Source organism: Colletes latitarsis, chromosome 10 (assembly GCF_051014445.1).
Source record: "Colletes latitarsis isolate SP2378_abdomen chromosome 10, iyColLati1, whole genome shotgun sequence".
NCBI lineage: Eukaryota > Metazoa > Arthropoda > Insecta > Hymenoptera > Colletidae > Colletes > Colletes latitarsis.
The window spans coordinates 9,633,691-9,649,729 of record NC_135143.1 but is presented as its reverse complement, the minus strand read 5'-3'; the positions used below and the strand labels follow the sequence as shown (position 1 = coordinate 9,649,729).

The 16,039-nt window shown below is 44.4% G+C and overlaps 1 protein-coding gene across 1 annotated transcript in view; it reads right to left on the bottom strand.

Annotated features, from left to right (window-relative positions):
* LOC143346632 (uncharacterized) overlaps positions 1-15,581 on the bottom strand; it is a 54,608-nt gene extending 39,027 nt beyond the window's left edge. The window contains exon 1 of the mRNA XM_076774909.1: positions 15,483-15,581. The gene's annotated coding sequence lies outside the window, so the exon portion shown is untranslated. The remainder of the gene's footprint in view (positions 1-15,482) is intronic.
* Positions 15,582-16,039: the final 458 nt, after the last annotated feature.

Sequence of the window (16,039 nt, the reverse complement as noted above, 5' to 3'; positions counted from 1 at the left end):
TTGTACATAAGAAACCATTAACCTCGCCCATTAACAATTTTTTCGTATGTCTTTCCGTTTTCAAGATAGCCGTTTCGAGGCAAAACTTCAAGGAGTGGTTTCACCCCTTAAATTCGAGTTACCGCAGCTAAAAAAAAAAATACGTGTCGATTATTTTTGGTTGCTTTATAAGTGTACCAAGTTTCATCAAAATCGAAACCGGACCGTTCGCGAACGTTCCTTGTGAGACATATTTTTGCCAGTTCTTTCGGTCTCTTCGTCCTGTATAAGATGCGTATTTTCGCGAGGAATTTCCAGTCATTGCGATTATTAACATTATCTAGTTTTTCACGTGGTAGCAACTGAAGTATCTATAACACCTCTTTGTATTCGGAACCATTGCTTCTCGAACAAAAATAATGTTAGTTGGTTATAATTGAATCAAATAAGTATAAAAATTTCTTCCCGTTCCGTCTTGGCGGTCAAGCAGACGATTACTAGGGGACTCAATGCGTGTATCGTCGAGTATCGACGTATCACGCAAACGGAGTGTTTGTTACGAGCGAGCAAACAAACAGAGACGGCGCTAGACAAACGCGACCCAATTACGCGTAGAACGGTCCCGTAGTAAATTAAATATTTGCGTAGCAGGGACAATCGGTCGGGGCGGCGATATTAATTGTATCGTTTTGTAGGACATGGCGAAGGGGGGAACGACGACAGAGGCACGGACGAGCAACGAATAGGAAGAAGAGGACTAAATCGAGCAGACAGATCCGTCGAGATTTACGAGTGTTCGTAGTAAAAACAAGAAAGCCCGTTAATTGGCCAGCAGGCCGTGGACAGCGTCGAGACGTCGATACGTCAATATAATATCCAACTCTGACGTATCGCGGCCGGAGACTTCCAGCTAACCGATGGTCGCGTTAACGTTGATCGACGATCACCGACAACTAATCCCTTATTACCCATCGTGCCACGGAAAAACCATGGCGCACCTGCTACCGTGGTGACCACGTTCTGGCCTATCTCTCCGTTCTCGATCACGAAAAATAACCGGACAAGCAAGCGGTACGCGGCGCGAGGTCACTTCGCGATCTAGCCGCGGTTACGACGAGGAAGGAGAACCGCCGAAGGAAGAGGAGGGACGGCCGGGATACTTGTTGAACGCATGAACTAGACGAATTCCCTCTGTTCCGATGCCACGCGAGGCTAAAACGCGAGAGCGTACGCTACGAGTAAACCGGACAATGTTCAACAAAAAGATCGATCGTGTCTAAAAAAAACGAAAAGGCTCGAGCCAAAGTTTTTAAAATTTCGATCAAACACGCGAACGATATCGCGAAATATTTTTGATCGTCGAAATTGTTTGTACACGTTAGGATTCTGTACGACCGGGATGCTCAAATCCACGACCCTCGATCTCGGGCGGGATGCTCTCGTCCGCGACAGCCCCGATCAGTGTCGCTAATCCGATCGGAATATGGTCGAGGGTCTCGCGTCCCCTTCGCTCCTCCATATCAACCGCAATTAACGATAATCAGCGCTCTGACCCTCGCGGACGAATTCGAGGTACACCTACTCTTTGTTCGTAGCTCCCGTCAGAATCAGCTTTCGTTCGAGGAGCAACAACAAATCCGGTTTTAAAGCGAACGATCGACTGACCGAACCCAACGACGACTACGTATTTATTACGATCTCTGGTCCGGATTGCTGGCAATAACGCGCGAGATTACTGTAGCCCCGACGATCGAGCATCGAACGACGAAGGAACGCGGAAGGATAAGAGGACGATAGCGGAGAGCCGGGAGATCGAAGACGAGGGGCAAAGAAAAGATTTTTACGAGACTCATCGAACGAAATTAGACGATCCCGATCGAAGGCCGTAAGCACCCACGACTCAATCCCCGTCGTGCTTCTTGACCCGCTTCTCGACCGTTCGGTTCCCGCGAGACCAAGAACGTATACGGGGGTTTGGCTCCGGCTCTACCCGAAATCGAGCGATTCTTTCGAACAGTAATTTCCTCGGATCGTTTGTTTTTATAATAGCTGGCAGCGATCGAGGACACCTTGGCGGAGCAATTCGAAACGCGCGTAGGTAGGAAAAAGGTGGTCGTAGGTGCGTCGCCGAACTTTCGCGAATCGAAGGGTCCGAAGAACCCGTAGGAAGACGCGGTGGCCACGGGGCGAGCGTCCGAGATAGGTAGAGCGCGAAGAGGTGGAGGACGGTCTAGAAGGGAGATGGACCGAAGGTAGACGCAGGGGATGCAAGGTCCGGGGAATATTGAGCCGCTCCGTTAATGTTTATAACGACGTTAGACGTTGGTGTCCCCGAGAGTGTGTGTGCGTGTGTAGGTGTGTAGGTGCCACAGGATAGCTAGGTGGCTTCGCCTACCCTCTATCGTAGCCTCTGCTTCCTCCCTTCTCACCCTTTACATCTACGTCTCTCATTCCCCCTTATTATCCCTCGCGCTCGGCCTCTCGGTTCGTCCTTTCGTATCGCCTCCTTTTCCTTCTCGTTCTCTCTTTCTAAGCGGCGTCCCCGTGTGCTCACGCCTCTTTCCCTTTCCGTCTGGCCGTCTGTTTCTGTCCCTCGCTCTCTTTCCCAGCGGTGGCACACAACGGTAGTATGTAGTAACAACGGTAGCAGCAGAGGCAGAAGGAACGACAGGACAGGAACTGACATAAGCGCACGAGTGTGTATGTAGAGCACGTACTCGGGGGCTCTCCAGTTCGACGGAGTAGGTGGAGGCGGGTGGTTGGGTGGTCGTGGGGACCTCTCGGTCGAGAGTATGGGTTGTGGGTGGTGGACGGGTGGATATAGCGCGGAGGGTGAGTATGTCGGTGGGTCGAGGAAGAGGAGAAGGGGGGAGGGCTGCATCCTAGCAATGGGACGAGGGAGCCTCTGTCTAATCGATGCCGCGGTGGTGCGCGCTCGCCCCGCTGGCTATTACGCACCTTAATGTCCTTTTCCCTCGCCTCCTCCCCGCCCCAACCACCCTCGCCTCTTCCTCCTCTTCCACCTTCGACGCCCGCTATCCCCTCGACTGGTTTGCTCGCCTTGCCACCTTCCTCGTCTCGCACGCTTTTCTTCCTTTTATGCCTCTCTTTCTTACCACGAAACCTCCGCCGCGCGCCCTCCTTCCTTTTCTCCTTTCCGCCGCCTTCCTCTCGGCCACGGCCTCCCTCTTTCTCCCGCTACCTCGTTCACTCGAACACCGAGAGGCGGCCATGACACGTGTCAATCTACCGCAGACGCCCGATCGATACCGACGGACCTCGGCTTCTCTCTGCGCTCCTCCACCTCTTTCTTCGCCCTATCGTCGACAACCACCCCATCCGCGTTCGCCTAACCACCCCATACCACCGCCTCCCGACACCCCTAGCCACCCATACGGCCCTCCCCTCGCACCGTACCGCGCTCCCTACTTACACCGAACCTTCTACGAATGCTGCCGCTGCTATACGCATTGACGCCAACCCTCGACCCATACTCGTCTCTCCGCCACCCGTGCCGAAACAATCGTGCCTATTTCAACTCCGAAGGAGGTTTCGTTTTCGTGGCTCGGACAGCCGCCCGCCGTACGTCGCGTCCGGCGACGAGTTGCCTCGCGGACGCGTTTTCTCGGACGCTCCGCTGCCTTCGTTAACCGTGCCCCGGCCACCTTATCCTCCGCTTCTAGCTTCTCTGCAACTTTTCACAACCCTTCGCTACCCTTACGCCAAGTACAAATCCAACAGAACAGACAGAACTCGTTCACTGCACGAATTTTAATTTTATTCGGAAACGAAATTTCTATCTTTAACGATGCCAATACCGTTCCAAACCACCCACGACTTTCATCGTTTCCGAGGTTTTGCATTTAGTACGAACGCCCTAAAGTGTCAAATATCGAGACTAACGCACACTATTATACACTCTATCTAACATTTGCAGAGCATTTAGGTTTTTGATTAAATATTGCCAGAATAAGTTAAAAGTGCATACGTTAACCCAGACCTAACATTTTTAACATAAATATCGTTGTAACAGTGAAATATATTCGATATTGTGTATATTATCAAACGGTTGAAATTGTCGATAACATGCCCAGAGACAATGAAAACAAATGGAAACGACAACGAATTAATAATTAACATGGTGACTGTCACGTTAGTCTTCCTTCTCTATCCTCGATATTCTACGATACCGAAACAAAATCAAAAACTGAAAAATTGCTTCGCGGTGAAGCATATTCTGGTTGGTCGTGGTGACTAATGAAAAGAGAAGCTAATATAATTCGCCGTGAAACAAAAAAGGGGTCCAAGAATGTCGGTTTCAAAACTTGTTGGAGTGGTTGCTGACAGATTTAAGAAACGAGTAAATCCTAAATTATGTCGAAGGATTCTCCAAGAAAGTGTCCCTCGGGATCAAATTATAGAGTAAACCAGTGTACAGAATAAAATTTTGTTCTAAAAATGTGATATTTCTTGCGATGGATGTAAATCTAATATTGGGTCAGACGAACGTAATATAATTTGGAAGAAAGTGAATATAAAATGTGGAAGTGTATTGAAGCCGATGGCGTTTCGAATCGCGTAATTATTCATTGGATTTTCAATAAATCCAAAAAAACATTTGTGTTTGGAGTAGGTTCTAAAATAGCCTCATTCGTCGAACCTTGCCTTTTCATCTTACTTGACGTATTTCCTTTGTGTTCGTTGCTTTGTTTCATTTAGCGAGTAAAGTCGTTAAATAAAAATTAAAAATAAATATAGATATCTATTTACTTTGAGCACAAAGTAAGAAAGAGGAAATATCGAACCACCGTGCTCACTAAAAATACAAAGGTAGAGGTACTCGGAAACGTACAATCTCTACACAATACATATCTGTTCGTCATAAATTTACTTTTGTACTGATTTAAAATATTTATTCGATCAATGTGAAATAATATTTTATTCTATACTTCAAATTTTAATTTTTATATAACGATCAACGTCGTTCGAAATTTTTATTTAGATCAAAATTTTGCTCGTCAAATACAGTTTTCTCGTATTCCATTTTTCTTTTCATTCAGCAATACGTATTGTACAGAGAAGGTAAGATACCACTTCTAGATCGCATCCACAAGTAAATCGTGTGACGACGAAGCACGGAACTAGTGCGATCGCTAAAAAATTGAAGGTGGGGATGTCTGGAAGGGATTAGGCGAAGTAAGTGACTTCTTACCTCTGTACCGAAAAGTTTGTGGATACTCGACAACTTACGATCTCTGCTCGGTACATATTATGAAACTTCCTAGGAAATTGACATGGCCTCTATAAATTTTTCATTAAAAAGGAAAAGGAATTATCGAATATTGTTCGCAACAGTTTAGTAGAATCAATTACGCTAGCTGAGTTTAGTTTCTGATGAATTACAAAATTTTAAAAACGGTTACAAGTTGGAAACAAGCTCAAACAGAACGCATGGTTGTAGGAATTTTTTTAATTCCTTTTGTATCCTCAAACCACGGCGGTTCTTCCACATTATGGTACACCCTGTATGCATTATAAATGTCCTGCGAAAATGCTGGCATACGCGAAGTCGCCAGTTTGTTTCCCCGATGCACGATCTTCTGCATGATTCGTTGTTAATTCCTGCCGAGTATACTAAAGCTAGCCACAAGTTTCTCTGTCGATGCTGGGATAAAATTTTTACCGCGAAAATTAATCGAACGTTGTACAAGCTGAAATCAAACATTTTCTTCGAACCGATAAAACACGTACGACGAAGTAACGTTGACGTCTCTGTCAAAGGAAAATAAGTTATTTCGACTAATATGGCGGCACTATACACTGCGCGTAATATAGCCTAATAAAACGAGATATATCGTCGGTGAATTTATGTTCCTACGGTTGTACTTGTCGTCGCGAAAATGCGTCGCGTAAAACTGCGAACGCGTGGCTTACTTTTGGAACGACAACCGTGGACGCTCGACCACCAAAATTATCAAACGATTTTAAACCGTGCTTTTAAATACGGCGCGCGATTTCGATCGTTTCCACTTGTTTCCGAGACTAACAGAGATCCCGAACTCGAGGATTCGTTACAGCGTCCCAGATAATATTGCACAGTTTTAGTCGCGTTGCTTTCTGGTATTTTTAAACTGTCTATCGGAGGATAGTACACGTATTAATACATTATTGAGAAGTTTGTTCCGTACTGATTACGAAAATATATCTTGCACGTGTTTCTATTCTCAATGATCGATTCGTTTATTTTTAAAATACAACATGGAAAAATGAAGGTTCTGTACCGAAAGCAACCGATGAAAATATTATTACGGGCCGAGTATAGTAATTTTTAGTTTTCACTTTCATTTTCGAAAGGTATCGATGCGTTTCTATTTGTACTTTAGCGGCTATCAATGTCGCGATTCCTTTAGCAGATGCGGAACCTAGCAGGTACGATAGCAAACGAGGATTTTTTGCGGACGTTATGGTCGGACAGGTTACCTGCCATGACCCGCGCAATAGTGACCGCGCGCAGGTAAACCTTGCCCTGACAAAGCTAAGCCGTGACGACAGGCGAGCGACGCCATATTGAAAAGATTGGGAGGCCCAGAGTTAGCGATCGTGGGATTATCTAGATGTCGGAAAATCCCGCCACCGATCTCGATCGAATAGCAAGAAGAAGAAGGTACTGTTGGTATCAGCAGTTGTTTAGAAAAAGGACTACGAGGTTCCCCTTGTAGTTTCGTCTCTGGAGACGAGGAAATCCCTCGTTAAAATTACTAAGTGCGGATGTTATTCGAATAAAATTGTCTCCATCTCTGCGTATACCTCTCATTATTATCATTTTATTAATTAAAAAGTATGAGACCTTATGAGGTTATGAAACGTACAAATAAAATAAAAAAATCAAATAGATCCTTAAAATTATTAACGTTGACGAAGATACGATTTAGAGCGATGGAAATGCGTGCTATGAAGACGTATTATTATTATTATATTGTCTAAGAAACAGAGTTTATGGTCGCTGTAGAAGGTTCGGGAGATTTGACGGTTACGTGGGCGTTCGTCGAGGGAATCCCGACGCCTTCGATATCCGATAATTCACGAATCGCGCCAAAATCATTTCGTTACGTTAGAAACGCGGGAAGTTTATCGAGGTCGTAAAGTTTGAACAAGCGCGAAAATATGCGAGCGGTACGAGGAAAGAACGTTAAAGTACGATCGCGCGAGAGCGCGCCCCGCGACGCCAGACGTTGATGGTTTAGATCAGAGATACCGACTGATGTATCCCCCGCGCTCGAAATATAATGCATCGGCGGCCATCACGGTTCCGTGGACTTTGATCGGTATGAAAAAACCAGGTCCTGGTAAACGCGCGATAATTCGATAAACTGCGGGGGGTCGTCTGCTATTCGTCCGCGCCAAAACGCCGGAGAAATTCTTTTCAAACAAGTACGAGTCTGTTCGGCGGGACTTCTCATCCGGTCTCGAATTCTAATCGTCGACTACCGAGGCTCGAGCTATTTTTGAGACCGCAAAGGCTACATCGAAAACTCCAAAATTGAATATACATCGGTTATATAGCTAGGCAACCTAATCAAACATAAACAGACGATAGAAAGTATACAACAGAAATTCCTCCGTTTTATTGCATTTAAAGAACATTCTAAACTTACTATCACTGATTTATTTTTCTGTACTGTATTATACGTATACTTGAACGAGGTTAACCGTACAATAGATTATCATTATCGATATCATCGTCGTTAAAATTCTTTTAGAAGTTCTATTAACAGGGCCTTTACATACGATGACTCTCGGGAACGTTATAATGTTCATTTCCAATATCGTTCGCTTTCATTAAGATTTAGTTCCATGTTTTAGTTTTAGTCTTGGTTTTAATGTTCGCTTTAATAATTAGTGTATTATTCTCGTTCCTACATTTTGTATCTTCTTGTGTACAATTAAGCTCTCGTGCAAACCGTACAATAATAATAAAAATGTAAAGTTATCGAGCATCCCTTTTACGTGAGATTTTGGTCGTCCCTTTACCCTCCCTGCCACTAAAAATATAATTCTTCCCTTTTATAATATTGTACTTTATTCTAAAACATTAGTAATGCACGTATAAAATTTCACGGTTGTTCTTTAAGCGGTGTTTTGGCCAAATTTATCCCATTTTAGTGGATTGTGCGTCATCTCGAGCTGGGCTCGTCTCGAATTACATCCTCGAACGCAGATCTCCCCTGTCCATTCTCCCTACCCTTTTGCTCGAATCTTTCTGCCAATCGACGTACGCGCGGAATCAGAATTTTCGGATAGAATCTTTACCGACCATCATGTTTTATTCGTCGCTCGAAATCTTAGTCGCTGGCCATCCAACTTGTTTCGAAAATGAGCGAAAACCGATGAGCCAGCGGAGCAGCCTGATGGAGGGAAACAGTAACGGCGCACCGATGAAACAATAAATGCAAAAAGCCACCCGGGCACCGTACGGCTGCAGACGCGATTCAATTCGGCAGTGAACGAGAAATATTTAACGAAAGCCAATCGATGCTAGAAAAACTATTTTGTATACGCGATTTTTCGTTACGAATTTATGGGAACACGAACGCGGGAAACAAAACGTCGATAGTGGATCTATTTTCAAGCGTCTGCATTTTGCTTGCCCGTTGTAGCAAATGTTCCGCGCGTAGCCTTACGATCGACCGTTTTTATCCAGGTACGATTTCGAGTGTAAAAAATCAGTTCAACAATTTCTTTTTTTTTTTGCTTCGTCAATGTTTCGTTACGAATTGTATGCTCGGCCTTCGATCGCGTGGTCGGCGATATGAACTCCGCGTCTTGCAAATTCGAATCACAGATTTTTTTCATGATTTTTACGCTTCACGAAAATAACGCTTTTCGCGAGGAATTCTAAACTTGGAAATACGAAACGCAGGAAGGAAAGAGTCGCCTTTATATTTCTTGTTAATTTTGAAAGAAATGACAGACACTTTTTATTAAGAGCAAATTAATCCGTCGTAAATATTTTAACGACGCTGTCTGGTTATTTAATTTGTTCCTCGTTTCGAAGACGGTGTAGGCATACGCAACTCTCGGCAGCTCTCCCCTATTTAAATTGCAGGTCTCCGTAACCGAATGTAGTATGATAATCTCTCGAATAGGGGTTCACAAACTTTTGAAACGTTGTACCCCATAAATAAAGTTGAAGATTTTATGCACCGTCGTAAAAATGTTTCGTGGTATCTGTGTAGTCGATGTAACACGTTTATAGCCGTAAAATAAAACAGAATCAATCACCTTATATTAAAACAGTACGATTTGTATTCAAGTAATACATAATAAATTAAAAATTGTTAAAAGCACTTAATATCAATGGGGAGGGGAGGTTAAATAATTAAAAGTATACAAAAATATACTTTTAAACCTTCTTTTGCGTTTATGGATCGTAGTGTAATATTAACAATAAATATATTTATTGTAGATTCGATAACTGTTGGTGGAAGAGGCCACCTTCCTTGAATCTACCCCTGATGGATGGGGTTGTTTCGCTGGGGCCAACTTTGATGCATCGTTACTTTTACGCGTAAGTCAAACTCAGGTTGCAACCGTTTCCTATATTTATATCTAATTCCTAACATGCTTAAAAACGTAGCCTTTACTTAGCATACCGTTTCCTCGTTACCGATCATTTAAGACTAATCTAATCAACCGAGATCCCCTTGCAAGAATTTGTAAGCAAGCAAACTCTATACGCTGTACCATTAACTCTTTCGAAGTAGTTATTCATTTAAACGTTCTGTAATCCCTGCACTCCGTTTATTGCAAAACTTCATGTACGCTATCTTCTTCCTGCCTTCCATTTTGCTCTTTCTTATAATTAAAATTTATCATTGACCGTTACTGTGTTACGTAAATCAAATAAAAATAAATTTTTCTCCGAAATAAACGAGGAATTTACTTTTTCGATTTACGCGTGTATAAATTAGAGCATCATAATTTTGATAATTATTAACCCGTTGCGTTACGATTTAATTTGCGACTCCATGTCGTATTTACTTAATACGCACTTAACTTCACGTACACCGAAACGAACATCCAAACCCGTCTTTGCCGGTTTGCGCGCAAGATCGCGGAATTGTGACGAGAAAGTTTAAAAAATTAATTGTTTTAAAAGAACACCAAGCGGCGAGCAATAAAACAGAATGCAATTAATTTTACTACGAGGTTGCTCATTTTCATCCTGTCCAGGCCATAATTTATATCTCGAATGCAACTCGTGTTTGCCATGTTTGGCCGGTAGTATGCGCGAGACTGACTCGATATTATCAGGCAAGGAATTAATATAAACGGTAGCTTTTGATACGGTAAGAAACAATGTTAAAGAATAATAAAGAACAAAAAAAAATAATAATAACGGAGCACACAATGACGAAGGATACAAGCCAAGAAATAAATGTTGGGAGACGGTCGTATAACCAAATTAGAGCAAACGGTGTTAACGACAGATGGTCTGAAAGGGTCGTACGAAGGATCGATATAGTTAGAAAATTTGTTACCATTAATACAGAAACCGGTATGGCAAATATTTATTCATAACTAACGAATACAAATTTTAGATTGACTCGTTAACTAGCTTTGCTCGTAACTTCGCTCGCCTGAATTTCAATTTAAAATAACCGCTAATGGATTCTAATTTGCGAATTAATTTACAAACGTTCGATATAAAATACGAGAAATATGTAAGTTTCCGATTAGAACATAGAACTTAATGTATTCTGAAATATCGGGACACGTAATATAGTAGTTAATTAATTTGTAGAGTGCCACTAGTGTTACGTGCAAGTCGTAGAGATCCTGTTCCGGAGCGTACGTAAAAAACTAATTTCATAAGGCGATGTTTAGAAAGGACCCGATGGTTACTGCGACAACGTTACGCGGAAAAGGGGGAGACGTGCGTTTTAGCGGGCGTATAAGCAAATTTTTGAACGTCATGGAATCGTACGTAAGATCGATGGTGGCACCGCAATAGATAGCCGGGAAAAGCGGTGTGCAGTACTTTATTTTACGAGCTGCACTTATTTCGGGTTCCGCGGGGAGCTGACGGTACAAAACGAGCAAACGTACACAGTGGACTTGTGCACTGACCCACATTGTCGTTGCATAACGGGACGTCTTTCGAAATATTCGCAAGTTTAATGCCTCCGGTCTCGTCCGCCGACGACGGGAACGCTCGTAAAAGGAACCCCCGCAGTTACCCAGAGACACAAACGCAACTGACGCGTACCACGCGCGCGCAACGCCGTTTTTCGATTCTTTTAACTCTCCCCGATGGTTCTTCCTTCGTGGAAAAAAGTTATTTTCCGACAACGATTCGGCCAGCTTCGCCAAAAAATAGGGAACGCGCCGAATCGATCGGAACCGTTGCGAGAAATCCAAGATTATTTAATCCACGATCTCTTTTAAATCACCGATCCGATCGTTCATCTCGATCAGAATAAAGCGTAATCGACGAGGAATTCCATTAGTTTCCGTTTAATTAATTCGTGTACGATAAAGTTGCCGGTCCACTTTCGTTTTTCGCGTTCTTAATTAATGGAATATTTTATAGGCACACGTTGTGACGGAACGTTTTCTTTGATCCGCGACCTCCACGCCAAAATTCTGTCGAAACCTCCGCGATGTAACGTTCTCGATGGCGCGTCGCGATAAGTTGGAATCATCTTTAACGTGGTTTCTAGAAAAGGGGGGAAGATCCAGCTCCCGGCAAAACCACTCGATGGGAACGTCACCTAATAAACGATCTCGTAAACGTCGGGCCGCGAATGTCGCCGACGTTGAATTGGCCTGACGCGCGTAGAAACGACACGATCGCTTCGCGACCCCAGAACAAAAACGGCACCGCAATCGTCGAAATAAAATACTCTTTATGACAGTCGCCTCCGCCGCTACGAATCCCCAGCACCATTGGCGTAAAACTCGGGCGTGACGATCGCCAAGGATACGGCTCGACGTACCGTAGAAATTTCTTTCGAAGGAGACGTTCCTCGTCGACTCGAAATTGAAAGACGAACGAAATCAATGCCTGTCTCCGGTCGTGTTCGGGAGTTAAAAATATGCAAATGAAGGATCGCTTCGTCGATAATTAGTCGCCACCCAGTAGTCGATCGTTTTCACAAAAATATTTTCAAAGCTCGAAAAGTTGCGTTTCTAGTGGACAATTTTTCTTATAGAATTTAAATTGTTATATTATTATACAATAATAATATAGCTAAAGGACTTTAAAAGACGTCCCAATCCTGTTGCGTTCGAGCGAGAAATCTGTGGTATAATATAGAATGTAATGTATTCGTATTTTTCTTCGACATTTATCGTTCGTCCCGCTCGCGAAGAGCGTAAACGTTGGAATAATTGAAACGATAAATAAAGTACAACTAGATTTAAAAACTACAACGTGTTTGTTCACCGGTGTCCTGCAGCCCAGTGAGTTATCCAATCCGATGAATCATCGGCGTGTCTGAACGAATCAACTACTATCCATTGGTCTTTACAAATTGAATCATTTATTTCAACGATTTGATGGCAGACGTTGCTGAAGCGGATCCGCTGGCGCGTCGGAAACGGATCATTGTTTTTCGACGAAAACGGACAGATGCGTTTTAATCGATGCTTCTTTGAACTTTGTTCGACAGATTTGCCGCGCGATGTGACCTTATAGAATTCACGAACGAAACAATTTATTGTACGATAGTCGCGCCTCGAGTCGAAACGGTAGTGGCCAGCGCCATATTGCAACCCAACACAACCGTATTATCGTATCAACGATAATTATTATATTTGTGATTTCCATTATAGATCAAAGAAATAACGAAATTCAAGCTAATTTAACGCATTCGTTGTCACGCAAGTCACGAGATTCCTTGATACTCCATTTTTTTTTACAAATAAGTCTTCAATTTTCTAGTACCTAAATACTGATTTTTGCTCGTAACAATGGATAGTAACGCGTTAATAAGAGATTAAGTCGGGATCGAATGTGGTCCAATGCCAGGCGTTGTTACGCGTTGACTACCGCCTACGTGTTAACTCGATGCTGACAACCTGTCACCTGATGCCGCCTACGAGTTATCTTACGAAATCGGACTTATTTCTAGCCCGAATATAACCGTGATAAATAGGGGTGAGTAATAGATAGTGGAAGAAAAATAAAAGTCGGTATGTAACAGAGAACTAAGCGTTTATTCGTAAAAAGGTCAACAAGAACTGACCGAAAAATAGAATTAAACCTTTGCAAATAATGTAACTAGTGTAATATAATAACCAAGACACGTTGGACAATGATAATATCTCTCACGACAATTTCTATCTTTTGGATACACTCGATATGGTTTTTAGAAATATTTATTGATATTAAAAATATTGATGTTTTTGAAAACGAAATAAGGGGAATCCAAACGACGAACACTTGACTCGTTACCAAGAGAATTGCAGTGTCTGATGTGTCGGTTACCTAAATCGTACACCTTCAATTTCTCTATTGCTACCGACCAGGTTGATCGTAGAAAATTTTAAATTATAAATTGCAATTATCATGAAGATTAAATAGATATTTTTTGCAACGGATATCACAATTTCTAAATTGTACTCCCACAAGATTTCTTAAACGGTACAAGCACAATTTATGAACTCGTACTTAACACGTTCGTTGCCACGCATCTACCGTTGTATCGTTTAAATTATACGACACGCGTTTAGCTTATCATATTATTTATGCAACAATTTGCTTCTCGTTTCAATCCGCCGTCACGGATGCGTAACAACGATAAAGTGTGGTTCTCTATGAGCGATTGGAATCTATTTAATACTAAAAAATAAAAAAAATACATAACTTTTAGCGAGAAGGGGCTTCGACTATAAAAAAACATGCTTATCGATAAAATATCCAAAAAATGTCCCGACTATCGTTTCGCGAGTCTTACGTTCAAGATATTTCGTAGACAGCGATCGTAGGAGGTCTTGCGACGGTCAAACGTGTTAATCGAAAAGCGTATCGAACCTTGAGCCGCGAGTTCGGTGAAACTTGGGAAAAAAGTAGAGAGCAAAACGTTTCCACGGGGCCATTAATATCGGAGCTGCAAAATCCACCGGGGAAGGGATCTTACGAAGGACGAACGGTGAGCTGGCAGTAAATCGGGCGTCGGTGCAGTTTTAATTGACAGGAATGTTTAGCGGTAATGAACGCAAGGTGGAAGGAGCCGGATAAGTACGAGGTAGGAGTAGAACAGCCACGGCGACCACGATGCCAACGCCAACGACAACGGCGACCGACAACGGTAGCGGCGGCGGCGGCGGCGGCGGCGGTGGCAGCATCGGTAGCAGCAACGGCAGAAGAGGAACAGCGCAGCGCCGGGGCCGCGACTAGATAGAGACACAGCGGCAAAAGCATAAACATCCCGGCGGCGGCAGTGGTGGTGGCGGCGGCGGCGGTGGCGACAGTGGCGGGCGGTGGTGACGGAGGCAGCGACGGCGGGGGCAGCGCGCACGTTCCACACCGTGGGCGTCGCCACCGAGTTCCTACTACGACGGCAGGGGTGTTCTATGACGCTATAGATCATGCGGGCTCCGCCTGGTAGGCGGGCACAACCTGGTAGTTGGTACGCCAGTGCTCTTTTCCCCTCGGCTCCTCCAGCCTTGCCAGCGCCGCCACCGGTGCCCGCCAAAACGAGCTCCGTTCACCGACTACCTACGCCGAACTGGCCGACTCGTATCCTTCGACCTCTATCCGATTCTTTTCCGACTCGAATCTCCAGCCCGAATTCTCGTAAAACAGTCTGACCCCCCGTCCCTCTGGTCACGAAGACGAACCAAAAAATCTGCCGCCGGAGGTTTGAACGTTTTCGAAATCGCTGACAGACCCTCGTCGTCGATGCACGGACCTTCGACTTCTCGAAGCACGACGTACTTTTAAATTACGAATCGGAGTCATTGAAGACGATGTAAAAGACTTTGTTCCGAACGTCTGTTTGCGAAGATAATCGTGTGTTTCGTATCGATACGATGGGGAAACCCTTTTGGCGCTTACGACCTCGTCCTCTGAGGAATTCAAGAGTTTCTTCCTTTCAGGGAGAAAGAGCGGAACAGAAATCGAGAGAGCGAACCTATTCTTCGGAAAGATACGATCACAATCACAGATACGACGTGTACTGTGAGCGCATCGTTACTGGGTTTGGGTTAGAAAGGAATTACAACGCGTACGTTAAGATCGCATTGCGTAAAGGATAACTACCGTACCTAGGCTTTTTCTATCGTTCGTCGACTCGATAGTTACTGTGGAAGAAGTCGCCGGAAGAAAAGCTTCCGTAAACGGTGCGAAAAAATGTAAGAAAAGTTGCGACAACGAAAACACGAATTTTGAGGTTATCTTCTAATTTCGCTCGATATCGAGCCCGTTGAGTGCACGGGCGTGTTCACAACGATGTCACACGTTTCTGGATGAGAGACAAGTTCGATGGTTGACTTACCCAAGCTAGTGGGACGATGGTTGGCCTTGCAGGAGCGAAAATGTCGAGAAACTCGTAGATGCAGCTCCGTGACGCCGTAGTACGGTGGAACGATATCGCCGTGCGGCAGCGCACCACGCGGCGGAAAGTAGAGTTAGTCGAACGGAGCGACTTCCCCCTTCATGCTCGATGAAGCTGGGCCGATGTGGTTAGGGGCCCCGCCTCCTTTTTCGACCACCTCTTGCGCTCGCGAGAGCAATGTCAGTCCCTCGGGCCCATCGGCGAACTTTCGTCGCACTTTTTCGGCCTCGTTGCTCTTCGCGGTCCATTCTTTTTTACGAGGTCTAGCAGCGGCGCGAGCGACGATGAAGGGTAACGCGTGCGCGCGTACCACGATGCAATCGCGTTGAAACGGGCAGTGGAGTGGCTGGCATTGCGCCGCCGCTATCTTCGCTACCAACCCCCTCAAATACTCGAAGAAAACCGACAGTCGCGGAGAACGGTTCTCTGACGCGCGAATTCGTCCATGCCTCTACCTCGCTTGTTCCCGTTTCGCCCGGTGACACCCTACCTCCTCT